Source organism: Mytilus galloprovincialis, chromosome 2, assembly GCF_965363235.1.
Source record: "Mytilus galloprovincialis chromosome 2, xbMytGall1.hap1.1, whole genome shotgun sequence".
Classification (NCBI taxonomy): domain Eukaryota; kingdom Metazoa; phylum Mollusca; class Bivalvia; order Mytilida; family Mytilidae; genus Mytilus; species Mytilus galloprovincialis.
In genome coordinates, this window is record NC_134839.1 from 91,279,256 (window position 1) to 91,298,532 (window position 19,277).

Genomic DNA, 19,277 nt, shown 5'->3' on the forward strand with positions numbered 1-19,277 from the left:
CAACCATTTGATTTTCTGGGGGGGGGGGGGGGGGGGGGCTATGGGTTTTTTTTCTGGACAAATTTTTTTTTTCGACTGCGGCGAAAAACAATCTATTTTTTTCGCGACAAGTCGAAAACAATTTTTTTCTTTCAATTTTAGCATTACATGTAGTGGCAGCTGAGGGTGAAACAAACATTTTTTTTTCTCAGAATCAAAAACAAATTATTTTTTTCTCCAAAAACTGGAAACAAACTTTTTTTTCCAAAAAAAACCATAGCCCCCCCCCCAGAAAATCAAATGGTTGCTGCCTAAAGACAAAATGGGTAAGAATACAACTTTAATATTTTATTCGATTAACATTTCACGAAGGATTTTTAAATGTCATTTCCAAAACTGATTTATTTATCCACAGGACTCAGGAGTTTGAAATCCTATCAATAACGGGGTAAACATATATATACCAAATTTGAATATCACAGTAGAGCTTCACTCGAATCAATCTTCTGTGATATATCCAGTTTGAGTAAATTATAAAGACATGCACGAACTTAAGTTAAGACCGTAAAGTAGAACCAGCTAGATGACCATTTATTCTTACACTTCCGGAGCACCTGAGATCACCCCTTGTTTTTGGTGGGGTTCGTGTTGTTTATTCTTTAGTTTCCTATGTTGTGTCGTGGGAACTATTGTTTGTCCTTTTCTTTTTTAGCCATGGCGTTGTCAGTTTATTTTCGATTTATGAGTTTGACTGTCCCTCTGGTATCTTTCGTCCCTCGTTTATCTGTTTATAACCATTGAAATGTATATGTCTCTTTGATAACTATACATTTTTTGGTAGCAAGTGAAACCGGAGTGAAGTTAACACTGGCTTCGTAATATTCCTGTTGTCTTCCCAAGTTCTGAGATAAACTATCAAAGCACGTAAACAATAAGATGTTTATTTAAAAGACATATATATATGGTTGAATATAAGTCTATTTGTTAATGTTATTGTAACAGTCCCTAAAGTGGGAGCCATAGGATGAGCGTCCTCTCAATTCAAATCCTATTAGTAAACTTTCCTAAACCCAATGAGTGACATCATACTTATAGTTCCTAGCTAGGGACAAAGAGTCCAATAGGGTTTGGAAGTCTGGCAAGATCAAAGTCCTGACAAGAATAATAACATGGCAGGTGGTGTCTCAGGAGAAAGAGTTACGGAACTATAAGTAATACATTTGTACTAACAATAGTAACAATATATAACACCAGACTAGAGGACTGTGAAAACAAGTGACCTGGCATAAAATGAATATCCTGGTCTGGTTTCTCAATCTGGGGTGACTGGTAAGAACACATTCATAAATCATGGGCTTTAAGGAATCTTATTTAAGAATGTCATATCAAATTAAAATTTTCAGAGAATTGGATTATAAAATTACAGAACCAGGTGCTCTGCAGGGAGCAGCTTTCTACGACCCGCTGAGGGTGAACCATGAATAGTTGGGGCTCAGTATCATGAGTATTGACACAACATTCAAGCTTGATACAGCTCTGAATTTGGATTCTGATAAAAATTTTGACATACATGTACATGTAATATGAGTTTCTGACACTAAGCAAATGTCAAGATCTTACAAATCTATTGCTCAATATTGTGCAGTTAAACATTTCTTCTTTAAACTTTTTAAAAATTTGGAATCCAAGAAATTCAATGACATTTTGTCATTTTTATACGACTGCAAATTTTGAAAAAATTTTCGTCGTATATTGCTATCACGTTGGCGTCTGCGTCGTCGTCGTCGTCGTCCGGCGTCCGAATACTTTTAGTTTTCGCACTCTAACTTTAGTAAAAGTGAATGGAAATCTATGAAATTTTAACACAAGGTTTATGACCACAAAAGGAAGGTTGGTATAGATTTTGGGAGTTTTGGTCCCAACATTTTAGGAATTAGGGGCCAAAAAGGGCCCAAATAAGCATTTTCTTGGTTTTCGCACTATAACTTTAGTTTAAGTTAATAGAAATCTATGAAATTTTGACACAAGGTTTATGACCACAATAGAACGGTTGGGATTGATTTTGGGAGTTTTGGTCTCAACAGTTTAGGAATTAGGGGCCAAAAAAGGGCCCAAATAAGCATTATTCTTGGTTTTCGCACAATAACATTAGTTTAAGTAAATAGAAATCAATGAAATTTAAACACAATGTTAATGACTACAAAAGGAAGGTTGGTATTGATTTTGGGAGTTTAGGTCCCAACAGTTTAGGAATTAGGGGCCAAAAAGGGACCCAAATAAGCATTTTTCTTGGTTTTCGCACCATAACGTTAGTATAAGTAAATAGAAACCTATGAAATTTAAACACAAGGTTTATGACCATAAAAGAAAGGTTGGGTTTGATTTTGGGAGTTTTGGTCCCAACATAATAAGGGGCCCAAAGGGTCCAAAATTAAACTTTTGTTTGATTTCATCAAAATTGAATAATTGGGGTTCTTTGATATGCTGAATCTAACTGTCATGACTGTGTATGTAGATTCTTAACTTTTGGTCCAGTTTTCAAATTGGTCTACATTAAGGTCCAAAGGGTCCAAAATTAAACTTAGTTTGATTTTGACAAAAAATGAATCAGTTAGGTTCTTTGATATGCTGAATCTAAAAATGTACTTAGATTCTTGATTATTGGCCCAGTTTTCAAGTTGGTCCAAATCGGGGTCCAAAATTAAACTTTGTTTGATTTCATCAAAAATTGAATAAATGGGGTTCTTTGATATTCCAAATCTAACTGTGTATGTAGATTCTTCATTTTTGGTCCTGTTTTCAAATTGGTCTACACTAAAGTCCAAAGGGTCCAAAATTAAACTTAGTCTGATTTTAACAAAAATTGAAATCTTGAAGTTCTTTGATATGCTGAATCCAAAAATGTACTTAGATTTTTTATTATGGGCCCAGTTTTCAAGTTGGTCCAAATCAGGATCTAAAATTATTATATTAAGTATTGTGTAATAGCAAGTCTTTTCAATTGCACAGTATTGCGCAATGGCAAGAAATATCTAATTGCACAATATTGTGAAATATCAAATTTTTTTTTAATTAGAGTTATCTTTCTTTGTCCAGAATAGTAAGCAAGAAATATCTAATTGCAAAATATTGTGCAATAGCAAGATTTTTTTTTAATTGGAGTTATCTTTCTTTGTCCAGAATCAACTTAAATCTTTGTTATATACAATATACAATGTATATTCACTTTTTACTACCAACTGATAAATTAAAATAATCTTTACCATTCAGTGATAACAAGCAGTTTTTTTACATCTTAATATTTTATGATGTATTTAAATGAGTAGTTATTGTTGCAAACTCCATTAGAAATTTTAATTGAGATTAGTTTTGGAATAAGGGAAAGGGGGATGTGATTAAAAAAATTGGGTTCAATTTTTCTTATTTGAAATTTCATAAATAAAAAAGAAAATTTCTTCAAACATTTTTTTGAGAGGATTAATATTCAACAGCATAGTGAATTGCCCTAAGAGAAACAAAAATTTTAAGTTCATTAGAACACATTCATTCTGTGTCAGAAACCTATGCTGTGTCAACTATTTAATCACAATCCAAATTTAGAGCTGAATCCAGCTTGAATGTTGTGTCCATACTTGCCCTAACCGTTCAGGGTTCAACCTCTGCGGTCGTATAAAGCTACACCCTGCGGAGCATCTGGTTTTTTATTAAATCGCTATTGACAGTAAAAGCTCGTCTGGCCTACTAAACAAGCCCCTGTGAACCACTAAAAAACAATAAATTAAGCAGCTTTGACTCCATAATAAATAAGATGCTCAAGCGCAGCCAATCATATCTGCTTAAATGTTTTGTAAAGATATTTAACAATGTATTAACAACAGGAAAATTTCCTGAAATATGGGCTAAAGGATTTATTGTCCCATTACATAAAATCGGATCTAAAGATTACCCATCAAATTTTAAGAAGCATCACGATAGGAAGTTGTGTAGGAAAACTCTTTTTAAAAATACTCAATAATAGATAAGAATAGTTTATATAAACTAAAAGAAATATAGTTGGTCCAGAGTGGACAATGCTCATTGTTGAACGCTGTATGGTGGCTATGGTTGTTAATTTCTGTGTCATTGGCAATAATATCACATCTCCTATTTTTATAGGACGACTGCAAGTTCTGGTTGATGGTCTTAGAAAAATATCATAACATATACATGTACATGTATACGGTATGATAGAAAAAAAATTTCTCCGATAAGTAACTGTGTGGATGATGAATACATGACAGGGATTTTAACCTCACTGTAATAATTTAAAATATTGTAGCACTTGATACAATCACTTTTTAAACGACTGCAAAAATTAAAAAAAATCACGTCTGCGTCGTTGTCGTCCTCGTCCGAATACTTTTAGTTTTCGCACTCTAACTTTAGTAAAAGTGAATGGAAATCTATGAAATTTTAACACAAGGTTTATGACCACAAAAGGAAGGTTGGGATTGATTTTGGGAGTTTCGGTCCCAACATTGTAGGAATTAGGGGCCAAAAAGGGCCCAAATAAGCATTTTCTTGGTTTCGCACTATAACTTTAGTTTTATGTAAATAGAAATCTATGAAATTTTGACACAAGGTTTATGACCACAAAAGGAAGGTTGGGAAAAATTGAATAAATGGGGTTCTTTGATATGCCAAATCTAACTGTGTATGTAGATTCTTAATTTTTGGTCCCATTTTCAAATTGGTCTACATTAAAGTCCAAAGGGTCCAAAATTAAAAACTAAGTTTGATTTTAACAAAAAATAAATTCTTTGGTTTCTTTGATATTCTGATTCTAAACATGTACTTAGATTTTTGATTATGGGCCCAGTTTTCAAGTTGGTCCAAATCAGGATCCAAAATTATTATATTAAGTATTGTGCAATAGCAAGAAGTTTTCAATTCCACAGTATTCAGCAATAGCAAGAAATCTTCAAATGCACAGTATTGTGCAATAGCAAGAAATTTTCAATTGCACAGTATTGCACAATAGCAAGAAATCTTCAATTACACAGTATTGTGCAATAGCAAGTATTTTCAATTGCACAGTATTGTGCAATAGCAAGAAATATCTAATTGCACAATATTGCGCAATAGCAAGAAATTTTTCAATTGGAGTTATCTTTCTTTGTCCAGAATAGTAGTTGAATCAACTTAAATCATTGTTTTATACAATATACAATGTATATTCACTTTTACTACCAACTGATAAATTAAAACAATCTTTACCTTTCAGTGATAACAAGCACTTTTTTTATATTTTAATATTTTATGATATATTTAAATGAGTAGTTATTGTTGCAAACTCCATTAGAAATTTGAATTGAGATCAGTTTTGGAATAAGGGAAAGGGGGATGTGAAGAAAAAAAAATTGGGGGGGGTCAATTTTTCTCATTTCAGATTTCATAAATAAAAAGAAAATTTCTTCAAACATTTTTTTGAGAGGATTAATATTCAACAGCATAGTGAATTGCTCAAAGGCAAAACAAAAATGTTAAGTTCATTAGACCACATTCATTCTGTGTCAGAAACCTATGCTGTGTCAACTATTTAATCACAATCTAAATTTAGAGCTGAATCCAGCTTGAATGTTGTGTCCATACTTGCCCCAACCGTTCAGGGTTCAACCTCTGCAGTCTTATAAAGCTGCGCCCTGCGGAGCATCTGGTTATAATTATACTATGGTTTGTTTTAATACAAAAATGTATATAAAATATTAATACAACTGATCAAAATATAGCATATTCCCTCAACCAATATAGTGAGTTCAGTATAATATACACTTCTTAGTTTTATTATTTGATTGACATGAATTGTTTATACTGTCTTTTTACTGATATCTGAAATATTTGCCACTGAGACATTATGCAGACTGCCTTATGTAGGCATTAAAAATTTAAGGGACTGTTGGTCCATCTTTCAGTATTACATTGGATGATGATTCAATTTTTGTTTCCTTTTGTTAACTTTAGTTTGCAGTTGCCTCATGCAAAGGATTAGGTCCAGTGTGACCCCTTTTTGGCCCCAAAATATAGCAGTTTTACAAAACTGTTTAAGTGTAAACTTCTAGTTATTCATCGGAAAGTAGAATGCTACTGCTACATAAATGTGGGCTGTTTCAACAATACAACGCACATATATCGGGTACTAGCATCATTAAGTCATGCTAAATTACTGAAATCTTCACAATTTTAGAATTTTAGTTAAATTTTAGACGTTTTTTTGTCTTAAATGAAAGTAGCCGCATTGGTGTCCATTCTTAAAAATATTGAAAAGTAAGTTGTATTTGATGATAACACATAACATATATGAAGGTTGAGGATGAACACGAATGCAGCCATTTCAATTAATATTTTATAGTGTGTCTTTCTATGTTGTGATGTTACACGTGCACTATTGTTTCAGATAAGGGTGAAGGTTTGGTACCATTTAAAAGTTTAAACCCCCTGCAATTGTGTGTCACCTGTCCTTAGTCAGGAATCTGAGGTTTAGTAGTTTTCGTTTGTTGATGGAGTAACTAAGTTCATAAGTTTTTCTCGTTTCTTCTTTTTATACGCCCATTTATGTGAGTACATATATTATGGTATACCGTTGTCTGTCTGTCCATGGTCAACATGTTGGACATTAACTCATAAATGCTTTAACCATTTTGCATAAAACTTTGGTGAATTGTTTATATCTATTGACATGAGCTGCCTTTCATTTTTTATAAAGTTTAGATTTTAAGTTTCTGAGTAACAGGGTTGTTCATAAAAAAAAAGTGATTTTCCAGTTTTTAGTCAATAACTCAACAATGTTTTCTCCTACTTTCAAGAAATTTTGGTGTATTTTTTATATCTATTGACATGAACTCCCTTTCAATTTTTATAAATTTTAAATTTCTGAGTTACCAGGTTTTAAATTCATAAAAAAAGGGTGATTTTCCAGTTTTCAGTCAATATCTCCAGAATGTTTTCTTTTTCTTGCAAGAAATTTTGGTGAATTGTTTATATCTTTTGACATGATATCCCTTACAATTTTTATAATTTTAGATATTGGGTTTTTGAATTACCAGATTTTATTCATAAAAAGATGGGGAATTTTTCCAGTTTTCGGACAATAACTCAAAAATTCTTTCAGCAGCTGTTCTAGTGAAACTTTTGTGATTTGTTTATATCTTTTGATGGAAGCTCCCTTTAGAATTTTAAAATTTTAGATTTTACATTTCAGAGTTATGGCATGGGGTTTTATTCATTAAATAAAGGGGATTTTCCAGTTTTGGACAATAATTCAAAAATGGTTGCAGCAATTCTCATTGGATGGTTTTACTTTAGTAGTAATTTTGTGGGCCCTTTATAGCTTGCTGTGCATTGTGAGCCAAAGCTCTATGTTGAAGACTGTACTTTGACCTTTAATGGTTTACTTTTACATGTTTTATAAATTGTGGCTTGGATGAAGAGTTGTCTCATTGGACCTCATACCACATCTTCTTATATCTATCATCTTCATTTTGGCTTTCACATGAACACAGACTGTGTCTGTAATTGTAAAGTAATATGAAAATAGTTTCTGTAAAATTTTTATGAAATGGATTTCTTTTTATCCTATAGGCTAGTTATCAAATTTGACCTCCCCTATGTCAGGAAGGTACATGTACATGGATGTTTAAAAAATTCCACAAATGGTGAAGAAAATGGCAAGGGAAGACACCTAGTAAATGTTTCAAGTACAATTCAGCAATGGTAAGTATATTTTTTGTATGGTGCAAGATTTTTTTGCTGTGTTGAAAACAATTTGTGGCCTTCCGTTGTTTTTTGCTCTTTGTCAGACTTACTGTATTGAATATGTGTGAGTCGGCAATGCCAAACAAACAATTTGTTAAGGGTGGCCTTGCTTTCAATACATTATTTATGCTGAAACTTTATTACTATATATTAAGGTAACTTTGCTGTTACAGTCTTTGCCAAACTGAAATTTGAACTTTTCTACTATACATTCAACTAAAACATCTTGAAAAATCTTTCTGTCTGAATTGCTTCTTGTCTGAGACTTGTTGGTTAGACAGAGTTTGGGATTCACTGCTGTTACAAATAGTAAGGAGAATTTATTAAAAAAGATATAATGCAATAGAGAAACAACTGATAACTTATAAGGGGTATACTATACATGATATATATCAATGAATCAACATTAGTAAATACACAGCGGAAAAAAAAGAAACACATACAATTGCAAGATGGCCCCTATATGGTTTTTTGAACCTCATCAGGTCAAAATACAGCTATGGCAATTTAACCCCCTTGTATGGAAAATTGAACATTGAGGTAAAATATAGATTTTGGCTTACAAAAAATGTATATCTCTGAAAACAAAGCATTTAGAGCAAATCTGACATGGGGTAAAATTGTTTAACCAAATATTATGAAACTTACACACCCTGATAATATCCACTAAATGCAGATCAAGTACAAATTTGGGTAGGTCACTTTTACTGTTCTGGAGTTATTTCCCTTATTATAACATTATACCTATGCAAGAGGGGGCATCATCTGTGTCCCATGGAGATAAAAATAAATAATTAAATTATGAAAATGGACAAATCTGACATTTTGATAAACCAAATATTTATAGTGAATCTAGTGTTTTATTTAGAGATGTCTAAAAGGATGGAACATGATGATCCGGCATGTATTACAGCTGATTTCCTTATGCTTGCAAAGTAAAACTTTGGTTGGCTTGCTTGCTTTGTTTGTATAATTGTTTATACAAGCTTTGTGAATAAGATTGACATCTTTAATCAATATATATATGGCATAGCTAAACCTGTATATATTATAGATAGATAGATAGATAGATAGTTTATTAACGTCTCACCATTAATATACACAATACAATATTTACATATATATCATAAAACATAAATATATATTAATGCCACTCTTAAAAGAATTATGAGAGACAAAAAGTAAAATTTCATCAAACAATAAAAGGACTTTATAAAACTATGTACATGCACTTATTAAAATTTCTAAAACAAATTACAAAAATTTAAAAGTCTAAAAAAATTTATCGATATAAAAAACGTCTCCTTCTGTCTAAAATAGATTTGCAGGTTTTGGCACATTTGTAAATTACATTAACGTTTTGGCATCCCAACACAAAAGACAGTTGCTCACGGTTCGTCAACATGTTAAAGTTCTCATCTACACTGTTTATATATTCATAAAGTTCGTTCCTTAAATCGTCATAAAGTGGACATTCAATTAGTACATGTTCCTCAGTTTCAGTTTTATTTTCACACATAAAGCAAGTCCGTTCATGCATTGGTAAACGTTCGAAGTGCTTGGTTTCGATTCGTATGGGTGCAACCCCACATCTGAATTGCGAATATGCTCTACGTTGAGCAGGAGATAATAGTGTTTTTTAAATAAAGTTCACAACTAATTTCGGTTTTAAATGTTCTATATGTCCTTAATTTGTTACTACCACCATCCATACGTCTTGCAGAAACTCTATGTAGATCTTCCGTCCACTTATTTCTAAAATCGGTTAAAAGTTTATCTTCTATTTTCGCTAACACCATAGTTTTGTGAATGTTCGTGTCATTATACCAGTCACTAATATTACACGATTCAAACTGCTGATAAAGTCTATAATTTGAATTTTTACATGCTTTATAACGCCTAAAACTATGTTCCGCCCAGTTATATTATATTATATTTGAATTCAATTGGGTGTTATCCTAATATGATTGTACAATATACAAACAAAGCAAGCAAGCTAACCAAAGTTTTGCTCTACATGCATTAGGAAATTAGCTGTAACCCTGTATGGAAAAACACTGTCATTGAGAGTGAATTGAAACTATTTGTACCTTTACCATGTTCATAATTAGTACAAAATGACATCTAATAAAGAATTTATTCAAAACTTAATTTATTTCATTTATGTTACAGGAGTTTCTGGAATGCCAAGCAAAATCAAAGGATATTTTCATAGAAAGGACTTCTGTAGGCAAAAAAAGTAGGTATGTGTATAAATATATTTATCTTAATGTAATATTTGGAGAGAGATTTAAAAAAAAAAATGTTTTAATCCTTGCTCTTCCAAACACATTGCAGTTGTTAAAGTTTCATGGGTTACCTATTATATAAATAAATGAATGAAAAGTTTCAACTTAATTCGTATGGTTATAACACTTTAAAAACGGCTCGATTTTGTAAGTAAAAAGATCAGTTGTGGTTACATTTTGTATTCAAGATTGTTTTTATTACAAATATTAATTGCTTCCAATTTTTAGCTACATATATTAAAGTTTAAAAAAAATATAAAAATAAGAAGATGTGGTATGATTGCCAATGAGTCATTACTCTCCACCAGAGACCATTGAAGAAGAATTTAAAAATTAGCAAAACTCATGCCAAATGTAAAACCAAAAATCATGTGTCTAAGACTTAAATATCAATCAGTAAACATCTAATTGATTTAGACTGCCATTAATCATAGGATAAGAACATGATCTTGTACAATGTCAAAATATAGGTATCAACAGTTTGTAAAACTGGTCAACATACATATGTGTATAACAATAATGTTTAGTTTGGTTTTAATTTACTGATAGCAAAATCAATATTTATATTTATAAAATACTTTCCAGTTTTATTCAAATATGTTGTTATATCAAAACGAGACAAATATAAAAAAGTAGATGTGGTATTATTGCCAATGAGACAACTCTCCATAAGAGACTAAAATGAGACAGAAAAGCATGTTTAAAAGTCACTGAGGATATGTCATTATGTTTAAAACTAACAACTTACAGTATATGGGAATAAATCAAATTAAGTTTTTAAAAGTATGAATGTAATTTTATTTTTTTCAGATGAAGACAACTTCAAGAGTGACATTTAGAAGATAGAACATTCTATTGATATTGTTATTATGTCAACAACAAAAAAACATTTAGTTGTGTAACGTTTTGAGATTGCTGTATAAAATAAAAGTAGAGTGAAATCAAATTTTTGGAAGTTTTTTGAAAAATTTATATTCTGCAACAAATAGACAACAGAGAAAAAAAATATGAATGAAATTCTTTAAAGTGGATTTATTGAATTTTTCATTTAACATGTTTAAAAAAATAATACAATCTCAGATTTCTCAAGACATTGGTTATTATCAAACCGGCAAGGGACACAACTTCAAAATTGTATTTAAATTGATGCTAGAGGAAACATCTTATACACTTTTGGGGTTTTCCTTTTCATATTACATGCATAAGTCAACAAATGTGTTTGTCAAAGTTTAACCATAATGAACATTTTAACAAAAATTGTCAAATACATGTACAACATTCCACAAAATCCATTTAAGACAATTTTGACCTCTTTTTAAAAGAGTTGTGGTATTACTGCCAATGAAACTACAGAGACAAAAGATTGTCGGTTTATATTCCATGAAATATTTCATATCATGGTCTTTTCAATCATCTTAGTGTCAAATGTACCTGATCAAGGTTTTAGAAACATGAAAATTATGTTACAGATATTTCTTTTGTTTATTGGTGTATTCAAACAGGAATATTTAAAAGACTGATGAAAAGTGAAGTCTGGTCTGCAATATATGATTCTGATGTTGCTTGTCAAACATGTCAAAAGGAGATTTGTGGTCAAAATAACATGAAGAGATGTTGTGACGTCGCGCAAGATACTGGTGACAATTTGAAGGTGATTCGAGAAAAATCGGCGAAAAGGCTAACTGTCCGTTTAGGACGCAACAATTTGCAGAATCGCTAAATAATTTTCGTTACCCAATCTAATGGCAACAAAATATCTGTTTTTCATGATATTTTTTTCACGAATAGGTTTCGATTTGAAGCGCTAAATTTTATGAAATAGGCAATTTTGCCGTGTAATGCGTAACATTGAACATTGAGATCTCCAAACATTTTTGAGAATGAAATATGGATTGAGTAGCCAAAGGTAGTTCTCATTTGGAAGGAATTAAGAACCATATGTAAAGTTTTGAATTACATAATTTTACTTACATATATGACGTCATACATGTAGAAAAATGACGTCATAGCAACTTTTTGATCTTGTAATGGTGACAAATAATCTAGACTCCAACTGCAAACTTTGAAGATCAAATTCATATACGGAAGGTAATTTTAAAAGGATATCGTTTATATTTATAATTTATAAATTACAAACATTTCTGTTTAAATTGGTACCAAACTTTTTGAGTTTACTTGTTTTAAAAAAAAACTATTGAAAAAATTTAAAATCAGAAAAAATGTCCCGTATCATCTGAAATCCAAACAAATATTCCATTTTGACGATTTCGGGATCTACGATGTATCGCGATTAAATCAGAAGAAAAATACTGATACAGATTTCAAAAATTACAACAAATACTGAACATGATAATATAAATACTGGCTGTTTTTATATTTTATCCTTTTCGCAAATAAAGAAAAGAAAAATCAGAAAAAATGTCCAATGAGACAAAAAACGTCGAAAAATAATGAAACGTCATATTTCACACAGAGTCAATACGCAAAAGAAATTATAAGAAGAACTTGTAAAGAATCGATCTCCAAACATGAAACGATATGGGCATGTTTTTGCCTTAGGGAGCTTCCATTTGATTTTTAAGGGGGGGGGGGGGGGGGGGCTAGAATGAAATTTGAAAAAGAGGGAGGACAGGGGTTTTGAGTGTAAAAAAAAGGCAGACAGGAGTTTCGAGTAAAAAAATAATGAATAAGAATGGAAACGGGGAATATGTCAAAGAGATAACAACCCGACCAAAACGTAGAAAACAGCTCAAGGCCACCAATGGGTCTTCAACATGCGAGAAATCCCGCACCCAGGGGAGGTCTTGAGTAGGCCCCGAAATCCTAATGTATACTAGATCAAGAAAATGGACGCCACTCTTCACTTCGAAACACAGAGATGAACTAAAAGTAAAAAAATATAAAAGACTAACAAAAGCTATAGGTACCTGACTTAGGACAGGCGCGAACTGCGGTGGGGTTAAAAGGGCAGGATGAGCAGTTGGCAAACAAACCCAGGATAAACCCCCCCCCCCCCCATTAAAATCAAATGGTTGCTCCCTTAATGAAATAAAAATATTATTCTATATTAAAATTCGTAAAAAATGATTTGACTTTAGGAAGTTCTGGAACAATCTAAAAGAAGAGTTACCATATTAGATAATTTTCGTAGACAAAACAAGAGGCACCAATCCCTTCAAACAACCGAAATGATCTCTGGTGTTTCAGGAGAATGATTAGTTCCAAAAAAATAAAACACGAGACAAAAAAGACTCATATTTAATTATTGAATGTATTTATAAACCAACAATCAATTAAAATAATCGGACTTAAAAAAATCAGACCAAAATTTTGTGTACATTCAAATATAAATATGCTTTCAGAAATATGAATAACAGAAAAAAAAGTAAACTTTCGGCTAAGGAAATACTTATTAGGAACAGAGAACGAAAAAGGCTTCAGAAAAATGAAACGAGTAGAAAATCTTATGGAAAGTTGTACAAGAATAAAGAGAGCGAGACAAAAACATATAGTCAAACGATTAATGCAAGAAAAAAGAGAGAACAAAGGGAGAAATCTAAGAAAATAAATGAAAGAAAACTGAAAAATAAAATGAATGTCCGTAAACACAGAGGTAAAAAAAATGTAGAACTTTCATCAATGTCACTTGTTGTACCAGAAGGTTCAAATGTTTTCAAAAACAGAATGGAAAAGGCCAGAGCCCTAAGAAAATTTAAAGAAGGTTTACCAAAATCTCCATCTAAACGATGCGCAGTTATATCGACTTATTTGGCCCGCAGATCCCCTCGATCGCCAACAATAGCTAATCTGAAACATTCAGTTTCGCCAGTTGAAATGGCCGTCGTTGCAGATATTCAAGAAATAATAAAATCTACAAAATTAAAGCGATCTAAGAATGCACGTTCGGTAATGAATTCTGTTACTGCATCAATCAGCGGGGAAAATTTAGCAAACTCGAGAGGTAAAATTAAACTGTGTAAAAATTTAGGTTTGCCAGCAAGAAGGGTTGCTGGAGGCCAGCGTATTAGGTCTAGAATTCTTAAAAGTGAATCGTCTGCATGGGCTCTTACGCAACAGAAAACAAGAAAAGATTCCATTTCAGAAGAAACAAAGAAAACAGTTTATAACTTTTGGCTCTCTGATGGCATATCACACCCGACCGGCAACAAATCCGATATCAAAAGAGAACGATTGGGACCAAACTTATATACTTCGCATATGACACACGTGCTGGAAAAAACACAAACTGATGCGTATTTAGATTTTGTCGCCAAATATCCGGAAATTAAAATTGGACAAAGAGCATTTGAGAAACTTCGACCGTTTTTCGTAAGACCTGCATCTGAAAAAGATAGAAATACATGCTGTTGTAGATATCACGTGGAAGCAAACCTTGTTTTCAAAGCATGTATGAAGTTCAGAAAATCGTGTGACAGGGAAACCGATTCGCAAGAAAGTGACTATCCCGTATTTGAGAAAATGTCAGACCTTATACATATTACGCTATGTCCAAAAGTAAATGGATTTTATAGAAAAAATTGTCTTGACCGAAAATGTAGCCTTTGCGGAGTTGGTAATTTCAAACTTTCACCCAACGAATCACAGTCGTCTTCAACTGTTGAATGGCAAAAATATGAATATATAACTGAAAAATCGAAGGGTAAAAATGTAAGGCGCCGACTGACCCTGATAAAAAAGAAAACTAGCGTAAACGAAATGTTTCTCAATTTAAAAAAGCTTCTCGAAACTTTCCCCGCTCACCAGCACCGATCAAACTGGCAAAGCAATCAACTTAAAAGTCTTGTTCAGAACTTGCCAGTCAATCATTGCATATGCATCCACGATTATTCGGAAAATTATCGCTGTGTCGAGAAAGAAGAAATCCAATCCAATTACTTCCAAAGAACTGAATGCAGCATTCATGTAACCGTCATGCACCGACACGCCATTTTAGAATACGATGGTGTAGACAGTACAGAAGAATTTCCGGAAATAATTACGGAACATTTTTTCGTAATTTCCCCGGACCTGCAACATGATAATGATTTTACAAAATATGTCCAAAAGAAAGTTAAGGAATATTTAGATTCAATATCATACACAGTTGATCATATACATGAATTCACAGACGGTTGTTCTAGCCAATATAAATCGCGGCACTGTTTAGGAAGTTTATCTACTGCCATCCCTGATTTCGGATATAAAACATTCCATAGAAATTTCTTTGAAACAAGCCATGCAAAAGGGCCTCAAGATGCCGCGGGGGGATTTATAAAAAGACAGGCGGACATATCTGTTCTACGTGGCAATACAGTGATTCAGAATGCGAAGGATTTATTTACGTTCTGCGAAAGTAGCCTTAAAAAGCCAAGAAGTGCATTATTTAAAAGAAGGGTATTTCGATATGTGGACTCAATTGATAGACACAATTCCAAAATATTTAAGCCGATCCAGCAAAATAGACAAATACATCATGTTTTTACTAGTACATGTAATGAAATCATTGTTTCCGATCTCTCTTGTTACACGTGCGATCAATGCATTTTGGGGAATTATCTTAACTGTTTAAATGTAGAAAATACCGGGGTAAAGAAAACTATTAAGCCACGCGAAATAACACAAACTTCTAACGAAGAAGAAGTAGCACAAGACACTGACATTCTTTCAGAAGACATATCAGATTTGGTATCCATAAACTCTGTTGTGGCTGTCAAAACCGACGATGATAACTTTGACTATTATTTAATGAAAATTTCCAAAGGTTCACACGTATTGAATTCAGCAGAGAGTGACAGCTGGGGTGCTACATATCCCCCTGGATTCGAGGTTTTCCGGGGTCATTATTATGACAAAATCAGTGACAATGATCCGTTAAAATATAAACTTTTAAAGACAAAGACTGCTTTGGTACCGACGAAATCTCTGCTATACATACTTGCTGATGTAGATGCCTCTTATCGTATAACTATTTCAGAGGACACCCATCTAGACATTCTTTCTGTATTGGACAATTTGGATTGAAATAAGAATTAAATTATAAAACATCATGCACTGTTGTTTAGCCACTCATAAAATATTTTAGTAGACCTTTCCGATTCAAATGAAATGATTCAACGTGGCTCTGCTTATAATTAAAAAATATAAAATATATATATATATATATATATATATATATATATATATATATATATATATATAAGTACGTCTGAGTCAGTGACAACCCTACAACAGATGTATCCATCGGATCGCCATCAATGATGGTGATACATGGCTGTGTACATAATGTATATACAACTCGTCTAAACATAATGTTTAGACGAGTTGTGTATATATATATATATATATATATATATATATATATATATATATATATATACATTTTTCGTTAAATAAAATATACATGAATATCTTTACTGAAAAAAAATATTCCCATGAAAAAAAAACCTGAATGAATCAATGCTTACACATTAGAAATCACATTAGAAAAACGTTACGTAAAAAACAAGAAAATAAGACGGCTTTTTGCTATATTTCCGACGTTACGTTATTATCACCAGTATTTTGCGCGACGTCTGTATGATTGCCAATTGGACAACTATCCAACAGAGTCCAAATTAAACTGATTAAAGCAATTATATGTCCAGGGAACAGCCTTCAAAAGTAAACATAAGTCGTCTTGGTTGTGTGGAACATATGGAATGTGAACTAGTAAACTTGACAAAGGTTTTATGGATGATTTGGAATAATATCTTATAATTTGTTTGAAATATGCATTATTCGCATGTTTGTTACACACATGCTATACGCATCATTTAAAACGCATATTATACACATGTTTCTTACAACACATGTTTAACACATGGTTTTGAAACATGCGTTTTACATCACATATATTTTTCATGTGTAAAACGCACGAATAACGCATGTCTTAAACATGCGTTTTACATAACATGTACTTTTCATGCGTAAAACGCACGAATAACGCACGTTTAAAACATGCGTTTAACATAACATGTATTTTTCATGCGTAAAACACATGAATAACGCATGTTTAAAACATGCGTTTTACATGCGTGGTAGGAAAAAGACGTTTCCCGTGCGTTACCAAACACATGTTTTACATATGTAAAACATGTGTAAAACATGCGTGGCACTTTTCCCTGTGTATGTACCCTTCTGTAGCCATTTTTGTACGAATTTTTCAAACCTCAATTGTATCAAAACTAAAGATATAATAAATAATAGAGATAGGCCATTTAGTACATGTTCCAAGGGGAAACTTGATGCAAAGCATTATTTGATACTGTTTCATCGCATTTGATAGAAAAAGAGGACTTTGTGGCAAATAAATCAAGATTTTTATAGAAAATCCACAGCCTTTAATACAGATATTTTTGTTATAAAATTTGAAACGTAAATTACTTACTTGATTTTCTATGATGTGCTAGTGTTTATTTTTTACAAAAAGTTCTAAGTAACCTGTAAATTCCAAAACACCTCGTGCTGAGTCACTAAAGTCGAGCGCACCCTAAAAGGTGTACTTGATTTTGGCCATATTTATACTTGTCTTAACCAATAACTATATTTATAAACTTGTTTTAAGGAAATCAATGCTAGCACTGCATGCAATAATCCTATATCTATCAGTCATCAAATTGCCAAATATGAGAGTACAAGGATAAAGGCTGTGGATTTTTTATAAAAATCTTGATTTATTTGCCACAAAGTCCTCTTTTTCTATTAAATGCAATGGAACAGTAAAAAATAATGCTTTGCATCAAGTTTCCCCTTGAAATATGTACAAAATGGCCTATCTCTATTATTCATTATATCTGTAGTTTTGATACAATTGAAGTTTGAAAAGTTCGTACAAAGATGACTACAGAAGGATACATAAACCTTAACGACAGTGTACTAGTTAGACAGTTTCCATATCTTTTCTACAGGGCTACCCGGGTTATAAATAAATGCTAATTAATCGTTGTAGTTCCTGTCAATATAATACTTCCATGATTGAACTTAGTGGTCTCTAATGAATTGATGTTGCAAACTTCATTGGAGATTTATGAGAAAATGAAATACAATAGGAAAAATCTGAGACACAGTTTTGGAGGTCAAACTGTGTTGTGCAAGAATCTATAAAAAATTTTAGGATGCTATGAAGAACAAAGAAGCTAAATTCATTCAAGTATGGACATCAAAGAATGGCAACTAATTACATAGCAATTAATTATGTAATAATCATATCATAATGAAATTATCACAATTTGAAAGATTAATCCTTCTTCTTTCTTTTGGTACCTCATTTATAAAATTTAAAGAAAGATGAGTGGAATTACATCAGTTTAAAGATGTCTGATTGTGGATGAAAACTTTTTGTATTGTGCTACCTTAAGGGAGGAAACAGATATAATTCGTCATTTCCTTCAATAAAATCTAACAAATGGTTTTAACAAATTACAGAAATGTGCAGCCATGTCTTTATTTACGAATCCTGTCCAATACAGAATGTTTACATTACATTGCCTATTTTTCTTACATTTTGTAGTTTTCTAACACAACATGTAAAGCAACTGATTTCCGTGGATATTTTTACGCGTGTAGACAAAACGCGCGTCTGGCATAAATACAACATTAATCCTGGCATCGATTATGAGTTTATCTATCCCTTTCTCTACGATTTACAGCGATTATGTAAGATGGGGTTTTAAAGCATTAAATTGTCTTCTGTTGTACATGATATGTTCTTCGTTTATTAATTTTTGAAATATTTATTTTATTACGCTATTTAAAATTTCCGTTTCGAGATGCTTTATCAATAAAATTTATAAACGGAAAATTTCAGAAATACTCAATCATCGTATATACCTGTCTGTCCAAAGTCAGTGGATGTGATAAGTCATATTGTAATAGTTGAAATCTTAGGAATTTGGTTTTATCGGCGTTCTGCCATAAAACATTCTATCAATTCTAAACATTTCCTCATTAAATTCTGATTCTAAAAACATGTCGGCCAGATTATTTCTTTGGTCTTGATATAACCAATGTCCAAGAACCTTCCCGTCTGACTTGTACTGCATGAGGTTCCAAAAACAAGAATATACATTGTAGAATAAAAAAAAAACAAATACGCAAAAGCATTTAAATGCTTACAGACAATGTCACTAAGTGGAATGTCTGCAGGATTATAGGTGTAAGTACATACGTGCTAGGTTCTTT

At 32.1% G+C, this 19,277-nt stretch overlaps 1 long non-coding RNA gene across 3 annotated transcripts; it reads left to right on the plus strand.

Annotated features, from left to right (window-relative positions):
* The first annotated feature begins 290 nt into the window (after positions 1–290).
* On the plus strand, positions 291–11,004 carry LOC143064845 (uncharacterized). Of its 3 annotated transcripts, none has more exons than XR_012975332.1 (4): positions 291–305; positions 7,597–7,728; positions 9,943–10,013; positions 10,869–11,004. It is a non-coding gene; the product is annotated as an uncharacterized LOC143064845 (long non-coding RNA). The 3 variants fall into 3 exon arrangements; XR_012975334.1 differs by having other exon boundaries at positions 9,943–10,009; XR_012975333.1 differs by lacking the exon at positions 291–305 and adding an exon at positions 473–1,308.
* Positions 11,005–19,277: the final 8,273 nt, after the last annotated feature.